The sequence below is a fragment of the Lithobates pipiens genome, unplaced genomic scaffold (assembly GCF_037356315.1).
Source record: "Lithobates pipiens isolate NorthernLeopardFrog02 unplaced genomic scaffold, aLitPip1_a1.2 Scaffold_16, whole genome shotgun sequence".
In the NCBI taxonomy this organism is placed as follows: domain Eukaryota; kingdom Metazoa; phylum Chordata; class Amphibia; order Anura; family Ranidae; genus Lithobates; species Lithobates pipiens.
The window spans coordinates 320,018,657-320,029,586 of NW_027507748.1; the positions used below are offsets into that span (position 1 = coordinate 320,018,657).

The 10,930-nt window shown below is 40.7% G+C and overlaps 1 protein-coding gene across 2 annotated transcripts in view; it reads right to left on the reverse strand.

The window, feature by feature from the left end:
- Positions 1 to 5,302, reverse strand: part of CSF3R (colony stimulating factor 3 receptor) — an 87,462-nt gene extending 82,160 nt beyond the window's left edge. For both annotated transcript variants that reach the window (XM_077481692.1, XM_077481691.1), the window contains exon 1: positions 5,163 to 5,302. The gene's annotated coding sequence lies outside the window, so the exon portion shown is untranslated. The remainder of the gene's footprint in view (positions 1 to 5,162) is intronic.
- Positions 5,303 to 10,930: the final 5,628 nt, after the last annotated feature.

Consider the following 10,930-nt stretch of genomic DNA (forward strand, 5'->3'; position numbering starts at 1 on the left):
CATTATGTGAAATCAAAGAATTTTTCTTTCCAACACATAACGTAATTCAATTACAACACTACTATAGCAATGCTTAGTTACAAGTCCGGATATTATTAACACTTCTCAAAGACTACAAACAATTAAGGTCAACTCATTAGAAAATGTTTTAAGAATATAACTATTATGAAATAATAATTTATTTAGTTCATTTAAAAACATATTCATATTGAGCTCAAAAGAACTAAAGAACTTTTTTAGTGTTGGATAGTGGAGAGGGATTCGAATACCAGTCTTTTTTTTTTCTATTTATGTCTGACCTGCCCATTAGGGTTATTAACTAACCGGACCATTTTGCTGGTCAAAGACCAGTCCACTTTTTGCGATTTGGTACTGCGCCGCTTTAACTGACAATTGCGCGGTCGTGCGACGTGGCTCCTGAACAGAAGTGACGTCCTTTTTCCCCACAAATAGAGCTTTCTTTTGGTGGTATTTGATCACCCCTGCGGTTTTTATTTTTTGCGCTATAAACAAAAATAGAGCGACAATTTTGAAAAAAAACGCATTATTTTTTACTTTTTGTTATAATAAATATCCCCCAAAAATATATAAAAAAAATTATTTTCCCTCAGTTTAGGCCGATACGTATTCTTCTACATATTTTTGGTAAAAAAAATTGCAATAAGCGATTATTGATTGGTTTGCGCAAAAGTTATAGCGTTTACAAAATAGGGATAGTTTTATGGCATTTTTATTAATTTTTTATTGTTTTTTTACTAGTAATGGCGGCGATCAGCGATTTTTATTGTGATTGCGACATTGCGGCAGACACATCGGACATTTTTGACACATTTTTGGGACTGTTGTCATTTATACAGTAATCACTGCTATATAAATGCAGTGATTCCTGTGTAAATGACACTGGCAGTGAAGGGGTTAACCAGTGGGTGGCAGTGTAGGGGTTAAGTGTTCCTAGGGGTGTGTTACTAACTGTGGGGGGTTGGGCTTTCATTTAGTGAACACTGATCTCTGCTCCAATCACATGGAGCAGAGATCAGCGTCACTAGTTGCTAGGCAGAATGGGAAAATGCTGTTTACACGTCCCGTGAGACGATCGCGGGTATGCCCGCGGCGATAGAGTCCGCGGGACCCATGACCGGACTCGCGGGGGTCCCGATCGGCAGGGCGGCATTGAAGATTGGACGTACCTGTACGCCAATATGCCTGCCCGTGCCATTCTGCCGACGTACATCGGTGCGCGCTGGTCAGGAACCGGTTAAAGTGGTTGTAAACCTCTGAAAGGAAAATGAACAAAGTTTATCCTCAGGTAGTGTGTACTTGCCTCAATCCAAAGCACTAAGTGTTACTCTTGCCTCTGCTATCATCATGAATCACTTCTTATTTTCAACACGAGGCAATCCCGCACCCCCCCCCAGCACACAACAGATGATTGACAATCACCATATGAGATTGTGTGTTCATTCCCCTTCACTCAGGTGTCAGATTACACTCAGCAGTCTGCTCTGTGCTGTGCAGTGTGATATTGGGTCCCTGCCTTCTGGAAGTGCAGAAATAGCATTTGATATGTGAAATTTGAAGGGCTGTAGAGAGAAGGCTGCTGACAGGTACAAATGGGTAAAGGTCAGACGTACAGGCACCACTAAGTAAATACACTTAGCAATCTTACGCTGACACTTGCTTCCTATCCCATCCTCCCTTTGTATCAGCCCAATGAAAACAGCATGCATGCCCTGAGATGGCGCGGTGCATGCTCAGAAACGCGTTGCTTCTTCCTTCCCGGTGACATCATTGCATAGATGCTGCGTACCATGCCACACTCCACAGCCAGCTTGGAACTACACTAGCAGACCCTGGAGGTTTCACAGCCAAGGCGGTTTATCACCTACCTAATCTGAGTTGCCATTTGTGGCTTGTTGTTTTTTTAAAAATATGTTTTACAGTCTGCACTTAGAAGCGCTCCTTTCTTTTTTGATAAACGGGTACAGCCTAATGTATGTAGGAGTATTTGATTAATTGCTGTGTATCACCTGAGGTTAGTCTTTTCAGTGGGTATATGTAATTGTTTAAAACCGCTGTAATCTTCTCTATTTGTCATGTTTATCATTATCACAAAGAGTAAAAGAAACTCACAAATTTTATATTTTCACCAGAAAGAACAGGAATAGAGGAAAATTAATTACCATAAATACGTAATATACAAATAATTATTATATATGGTTTATAAGGTAATTTACTATGTTTTCAAAAACTGTACTCAAGCAGGTGGCTTACTGGAAAGATAACTGAACTTTAAAGTTATAACTTCAAACCAGTAATTTCACAGTAAATAGATAAAAAATAAATTATGTTATAACATATAGCATAATATTTATCTTTACAAAAACTGTACCTTTTGAGCAGCAGAAGATTCCCCCTCTTAACTGTGAGAAAAATATGGGATTGTGGGTAAATCTTTTACCCATAAACCCATGTTTTTTCCTTAGTTAGGAGGGCTGGGTTGGAAGGGAGCATGTGTCTTTTAGACACATGCCCCCCTCTATGACACTGAAGTGAGAGGCATGCCTCAACTGCAGCATTTTTATTAGACAGCTGGGGCCACTTTACCATTGGTCCAAGGCTCCAAGCTGCCCATTGTCAGAGGCACTGTGAGCTCATCTTCTCAGTCTGCTGCAAACAGCGTGTGCCAGCTTGTATTTAAACTGGCCGTGCTGTATGTAGCTTCTGACAGGCTGCAGAAGGAGCCCCGTATCTCCAGAACCATAGGTCCTAGGAACCCCAAATTTTGACCAGGAAAAAAAATCTCTCTAGCAATACACACCAAACTGAGCATGTGCAGAATGCCCCCAAGGCTCTGTTCTATCAGGAGATGGACTGGGGACAGTAAAAGAAGGTGAGGATCAGAAAAGGCAGGATCAAACAGCCTACACAATGCAGAGGATTAACTCCTTAGGTTCCACAGTGAGTATAACAAGCACGCGTTACTGCATATACAGACTGAATTTACTGTAGTGAGTTTAGTAACACTTTAATTTTTGATAATAAAACCTAGAAGCTGCTTGGTGGTTACTATGCACCAGTAGTGGCTGGTGCTCCTTTTTTTTGGTGGGGGCAACAAACAAACCCCCCTGCCCGTCAGCCATCCCATTAGCCCAGCACCCCATCCAAGTCACAGGTGGCTTCCACAGCTTCTCCTCCCAGCCAGTCTGGTCTTAGGACTCGCTTCCTGTCCTTATTGGCCGGGAGGAAGAGAAGCAGGAAGAAAATAGTGAATGCCGATTTGCTAACGTCACAAGTGGGTGGGCTCCGGGCCCCGAGCTCAATCTTTTTGAAGGCAATTAGATCCTTAGGCTCTAATCATGTGCTTAAAAAAAAGAACCATGTAGAAATCAATGCGCCCAGGTGCCCGCATGGAGATTAGGGAGGCGGCAATCCTGCGCCCCCTATGGACTGGCCACCGCTGCTATGCACAGCTGCACCAGACTCTGTGTGAACCAGTTTTAGTAAATCCCTCTCAATGTTTTGCCTTTAGTTCTACTTTAATGAGCTGTTATGTATTTAGCACAATGTGTAACTCAGTATACCAATGTTAAATGTATTTTTATTTGAACAATCTCAATCCTGTTTTTAACCATTGACACACTGAAGCTGCAGTTTTAAATGTATACTTCCATTTGTGTTATATAATATGATTTTTTTTTTTTTGTAATGTCTTTTTTTTATAGACTGCATTTATTTAACCTTCATAAATTCTTTTGTTGTAGCCCTGGTAAATGGAGGCCCTTTGAACCCTGAAACACATTGATGTTACTGAATGAGACTTTTTCTGCACTTAAAATAAACTGTCTAGTGCTTTCCTCCATTTGTCAGCAATAAAACCCTGATAGGGGTTCTAACCCCTCACCACCATCTCCAAAACTACACAAAGTTCTCATTTAGATTCACTTAAGTATTGTAACATGTCTTTATATGATCATTTTATTAGTTTAGCATCTTCTGTTTGAGTCATTCTTGTAATGATAGGCACGTGACCAATTATAATAAAAAGTTAACCTATGATTAATATTATTAACACTTATATAATAGGTGAGATCAAAGATAACTGGGGCAGATTTTATAAAATAACTTATTTTCACAGTTGCTTATGATCCTTTCAGACATAAAAACAAGTTTAAGGTGACTAAAATAAAATTATTTAGATATAATTTTTTTGAAGTTAACACATGCTAAGGTACATGTTGTACACACAAAGTTCTAGCAACTTTGCTCATGGATAATAATTGTATAAAATGTCACCTTTATAGTTAATAACAAAGACATGAAGTAAATAAAATTTGAAACATCTTAGATGCTAGAACAGGAATTTATCCTTATTAAAAATTGGACCACACTACTACAGTGGTTGTATGCTGCCTGGGCATAAGCACTTTTTTTTTTTTACAGTCCTAGAATAGAGAATTTTCTTACAGTATTCTGCAGTAGGAAAGAATTATTGGCTGTGCCATGCCATATCCAAACATATGTGCTGTACAGTCTACAACATAAATGCAGCAAGTGTGTTTTCTGCAGGCTTTTTTGAATTGACCAATATTTGACCAATTGGCCAATAATTGACCAATACACACATTTTTCTGCATGTCAACATTAAGTATGAAGTATTAATGAATACAGTAGCAATTATAAGGACATTTTTTAAGTGTAATGCTGGCTAATAATTTCCTGCCATAGACCATAGAAATAATTTGGTACCATTGTTAATGACAACCTAACATTAAAAAAAAAAACTTTCTTTACATAAGAATGACAAAGAAGCCAATTACAGCTCCTACATACTCTTTATGTACAGTTTTTGGCACAATATAAAAAACCTTTTAAACATTAAACTCATGTACCATTTCTGTGGAAACTGTACAGTTTATTTCATAAGGATTTACAAAATGCTAGGATGGCAACGTCTTCACTAACAAAAGTACAATCAACCTGTTAGCAGTTTAGAGTATCGATAAAAAGATAATTGCTGATTCGTCACATAAGGCTGCAGCACCTTGCACACAGCTCTTTGTCTTACAGAATAAACATAACAATATAATATATTATAGAATGCATCGAATCATAATATCTATGATATATGTTACCAGAATTTAGTATTGAGTCCTTTTACTCACCCTGTTACTTTTCCACCTGTTAGAAGAAGCACGCAGCCTGTATTTCTACATACATGTGACTACTCAGGCAGCACTATGGTTTTCCTGCAGCTCTGGGGAAGCTGTTGTACCAAACAATTGTTCCTAGCGTTATGATGCCATTACCGTCTCTCCAGCCCACTGGAAATTGCAAAACACTTCTCTGAACATCAAGCATACATGACAGAGCAGGAGGAAGGGATTTGTTAGACTCCTATAACACATTAATAATAATTCAGAACGCACCTCCTTTTGCAATGCACACATACAGTGCCTTGAAAAAGTATTCATATCCCTTGAAATTTTCCACATTTTGTCATGTTACAACCAAAAAAAACATTTATTTTATTGGGAGTTCATTTGATAGACAACACAAAGTGGCACATAATTGTGAAGTGGAAGGAAAATGATAAATGGTTTTCAAGTGGAATGGTTTAGATCAAAGCGTATTCATGTGTTAGAATGGCTCAAAGTCCAGACCTAAATCCAATTGAGAATCTGTGGCAAGACTTGAAAATTGCTATTCGCAGATGCTCTCCATCCAATCTGATGGAGCTTGAGCAATTTTGCAAAGAAGAATGGGCAAACATGTCACACTCTAGATGTACAAAGCTGGTAGAAGACATCCCCAAAAAAGACTTGCAGCTGTAATTGCAGAGAAAGGTGGTTAACAAAGTATTGACTCAGGGGGGCTGAATAAAAATGAATACTCCGCTCTTTTCACATATTTATTTGTAAAAAAAAATAATTGAAAACCATTTATCATTTTCCTTCCACTTCACAATTATGTGCCACTTTGTGTTGGTCTATGACATAAAATCCCAATAAAATACATGACAAAATATGGAAAATTTCAAGAGGTATAAATACTTTTTCAAGGCACTGTAAGGACAGACAACTAAAGATAATGTAATTTTTGTTATTGAATATTGATACTTGGATTAAAAATAGAATAATAGCCTGATATGTTCTTTATCAGTCCTCTTCTATGCTCTGCTGTATGCTGTACACATATATATCAAGTGATAATGTTTTAAGAAAAGCTAAAAATATTATATGTTTGAAAATCATTTTGAATGGCAGTAATTTATCAGTTAAGGGCTGTGCAGCACAACCCCCATAAGAGCCACTGATTAGGATGGGTCATCTCTGTTCTTTGCCTCAGCCTTTTCCAAAAAAAAACCTCAACTCCTCTGACACACCAGGTTGAGTGTACAAACATACAATATCGCATGAATGTACTGCAGATGATACTTAGTACCCAATAGTAGCACTATATCAAAGAAAACTGGCACCAAACCAGGCAGCGAGGGCAAACTTAATATATTTAACACCCAATATGGCCAGTAACTAGGCCAGTATAAAATGGATTAAAAATGGTAATAACACAATTTAGCATACAAAGTGATTAACAGTAAGGACTAGGCATAAGATTACATTTGGGAGGAGATATACTAAAGCTGGAGCACTCAGAATCTGGTGCAGCTGTGCATGGTAGCCAATCAGCTTGTTCAATTAAGCTTTGACAAAAAGGCCCAGTTCACACTGGTCTGACATTCGCTTCGACTTTGAGAGCACAAGTCACGTGACATTTCAAAGTAAATGGTTCCCAATGAGAGCCGTCTTAACTGGTCCGACTTGTAAGTTGCATTCAAGTCGTATCATCATCTTAAATGATCTGACTTGGGGCATGTGACTTTTGCTCTGAGGATCTTGAAGGGGAATTTAAAAAAAACTGCGTGGGGTCCCACCCCCAAAATCCATACCAGATCCTAATCCAAACATGCAGCCTCGACCATGCCACATGCCCTCAACATGGTGGGGGGTGGGTGCTTTTGGGCAGAGGGGCTCTGCGCCCCCCCACCCCAAAGCACCTTGTCCCCATATTGATGTAACTTCTGTGTCCTTCTGAGACCATAAAAAATGTAATGTAAAATAAGCCAGTGTACCAACAAGCAGATTTTGTGAAATGCCATATTCTTGTTTATTGCTTGCTTGACCCATGTTTTGGGGGAACAGGAAACTCTACCCTTTGTGCTTTTACTTTCTTCAGTGGCTTTCTTCCAAAGTCATTCCTTAAAGTTAGATTGCTAGGTAAATATAGTAGAGCTCATCTTTAACCACTTAAGCCCCAGACCATTTGGCTGCCCAAAGACCAGAGTACTTTTTGTGATTCGGCACTGCGTCGCTTTAACTGACAATTGTGTGGTCGTGCGATGTAGCTCCCAAACAAAATTTACATCCTTTTTTCCCCCACAAATAGAGCTTTCTTTTGGTGATATTTGATCACCTCTGCGGTTTTTAATTTTTGCGCTATAAACAAAAAATTTTTGGAAAAAAATGCATTTTTTTACTTTTTGCTATAATAAAAATCCACAAAAAATATATAGTTATAATATGGTTATAGCGTCTACAAAATGGGTTATAGTGTTACACCATTTTTATTAATAATTTTTTTTTTTACTAGTAATGGTGGCAATCGGCGAGCTTTATTATGACTGCGACATTATGGTGGACACTTTTGGTGTGATTTTGGGACCATTCACATTTATATAGTGATCAGTGCAATTAAAAATGCATTGATTACTGTGTAAATGTGACTGGCAGTAAAGGGGTTAACTACTAGCTGGTGCTGTAAGGGCTAAGTGTGTCCTAGGAAGTGATTCTAACTGTGTGACATGACAATGATCGCTGCTCCCGATTACAGGGAGCTGTGATCAATGTCAGTGTCACCAGGCAGAATGGGGAAATGCTTGTTTACATTAGCATTTCCCCGTTCTCTGGACATAAAGTTCACGGAAACCACGATCACACTCACGGAGGTTGGAGTGGGCGCGCACCCCACAAACTGCTTAAGGGGGCAACAGGTACATTAATCTGCCTGTACGTGCCCTTCTGCCGACATATACCGGTGTGAGCTGGTCGGCAAGCGGTTAATCAGTGAGTAGGAGTTGATTGTTCTCGCGTGCCCAGTGTTACACAAAGTGCTTGTCTAATTGCTTCCCCTTGAATTCTAGAGGATTCTAGAATCACAGTGGGAGAAATAATGAGAGAGCAGCTTAAATATTTATGGGAACCCAGCCAATGCCTGGAAGGGTTTATCTTGAAGGTGGTTGAAGAGCCCATAAAGTCTGGAGCCTGGAGCAGGGGGGTCTTGGATCCTGAATGAGCCCTACCAGAAGAGTCCGCGGTCAGAGGGGCTCTGCACCTCTGGGTGGTCTGCTGGAGACACTGCTTGGAGGATACTGAGATCCCAGCTATAGCTCAGGCTGGGGAACCTATCCCCTAAAGTCTAGTGTTTCTCTTTTATGATCTGGAGAAGCACTCTGGATAGGGTTGCCACCCTTTCTTCAAGCCAAACCCTAACACTTTAGCGCAGCACAGCATGACACCCCAACCGTGGCACGATTTGGCCGTGATTGTCACCCTTATGGATGCACCGCCACTGGTGTCTACACATGCGTACGTGGTGTCCAGCTGGATGCCTTTGTCTGCATGGCTGTCTACCTATAGAAGTCTCGGAGTCTGCCAATTAACATTGCATCAGTGTCCTTGCCCCAACCCTCTCTCCTACAGTTCAGTATAAGAGAAAATAAATCTCAAGGATTGTCTGGTGCCCCTTAATCTACCTTGCATTGCACCCACCATGCCTCATGGCCCACTCTACACAGAAGGATGTCAGCTGTCCCTAACTCTGAAGATCACCAATAGGTCTGAAGAGGCTCGGACTTGGCTGCACTATACAGCCCCTTTAAACCGATACTCTCCAATGATGAGGAAAAACATTCTTTCAATGTCGGTTACAGTATATACTTTGAACAAATAGTAGAAAGAGAAAACTCTTACTTCCTACTATTTGGCATGTACGCAAAGCTATTCTCCAATCACTTGCTGTGTGAGGAATCATTGCTGAGGAAAGCAGTGGGCCAATCATATGAACAAGAAATTGAGGTTTTAGGAGCCTGCCCTAAAAATGTAGACACTGAAATTGATACCAATGGTTGGGCTAGCGTTCACTTGACCAAGATAGTCACTTCAAAGACTGTTGCACTTTTGCAGTGTTTACTGAAAATTAATCTCAGGTGATAGACAATGTGTGTTGGTCATTTTGAGGTCAAATCAGTTTCAGGAAATGTTGTCTGAATGCACATAAGCTTATGTATACCCTAATATAGGTGAGTATCAGCTGTATATTTCTTTAAATTTCCATAGGTAGTGCCCACCCATTTTGGTGGGTGCCAAATAGGTTTTCTATACATAGTGATAGGTAAATTTGGCCAGGGCCTTACACTTTTTAGCCCTGGTTGTTTGTTTTGGGAGGTGGGAGTGATAGAATAGAGGGGGTGTGGCCACCTACACTCTGGCTCAGAGAGATTCCCTTTACCTTCCAGTGGAAATGTTCTGGAAGGGAGACTGGAGTGGCAGGCAGCTTGTATGGAGAGCTCTGGACCAATCATTAACTTGTGTTGGCAGGAGCAGGACTCGCATATAAGATGGAGGTCACATGCTTCCGGGAGCCGTTCCTGGGAGGAGGTTGTGCTGAAGCAGGAGAGATGTAGTGTGCTTTCGGAGCAGGCTTGAAGACCAGGGGGTTCAGAAACCCCAGTGCTGGATAGCAGGAGCGGATTTGAAGGCCTGAGGGTTCAGAGACCTCTGTGCTGGATAACCCACACAGTCGCTATGTAATCTGAAGAAAACTAGGCACCCCAGCCTGGGATGTACTGGACCATGCGGAGGAGGAAGTAGATGGAAAAACGGATGGAGGAAACTGGGATCGTCCTTCTGTGGCAATCATGGACTGTCAATGGGAGAGAGCAAAGGAGTGCAACCCAGCGGTGCTTATCTGTCAAGGACACTTTCCAGAACTGACACTGGGAGGATTGCAGGAGTCAAGGCAGGCAGTGAGTCCTGGAACTTTTAATATCCATAACCCATAGCATCTTTCAGATGGCTGCTGGTCAGTTCATCAAAGGAAAGTACAGAGTATCAGAACTAGGAACCAGATTAGAGGCAACTCATATCCTTTCATCGGATCATCACTAAAGTTTTAAGCAATAAAGCTTCCCAATGTTTTGTGAAAGACTGTCTGCTGCTTGTGAATTCTTGCATGGGAGGAACAGAACAAGTTAACACAAAGGTAAAGAACACATTTATGTTGATCATATAGACAGTATTTGAAACATAAAATGTGTCTGAATGAAGAAACCTTTTTTAAACATGTCACAGGACTTAGCTGATAAAGTATGAAATAAACCAATGTTGAATCTCCCTTTTAAGGAATTCTCAAGTTTTTTTCTTACATTTATAATTGGATACAGTGAAAAAAATGTTTCTACTTTTCCAGAATAAAAAAAGTATTCTTAATGAGGCCAGCTTCACACTAGTACGACATACACTTCTACTTTGGGAGCACATGACGCATGATGTGTATAAATCAGTTGTTCCTTATAAAAGCCATCTTAACTGGTCTGACATATGTCGGTCTGACTTTGAAAAAGGTTCCTGCACTACCTTGGGCCAACTGTAAAAAAAATGGGGTTGGGTACCCCCCAAAATCCATACCAGACCCTTACCCGGGAAGGCAGCCTGGCAGGTCAGGAAAGGGGGGAATGAGCAAGCACCCCCTTTCTGGACCATACAGGGCCATGTGCCCTCAATATGGGGGGTGGGTGCTTTGGGACAGGGGAGACTCTGTGCCCCCCCACCTAAAAGCACCTTGCCCCCATTCTGATGGGGACAAGGGCCTCTTC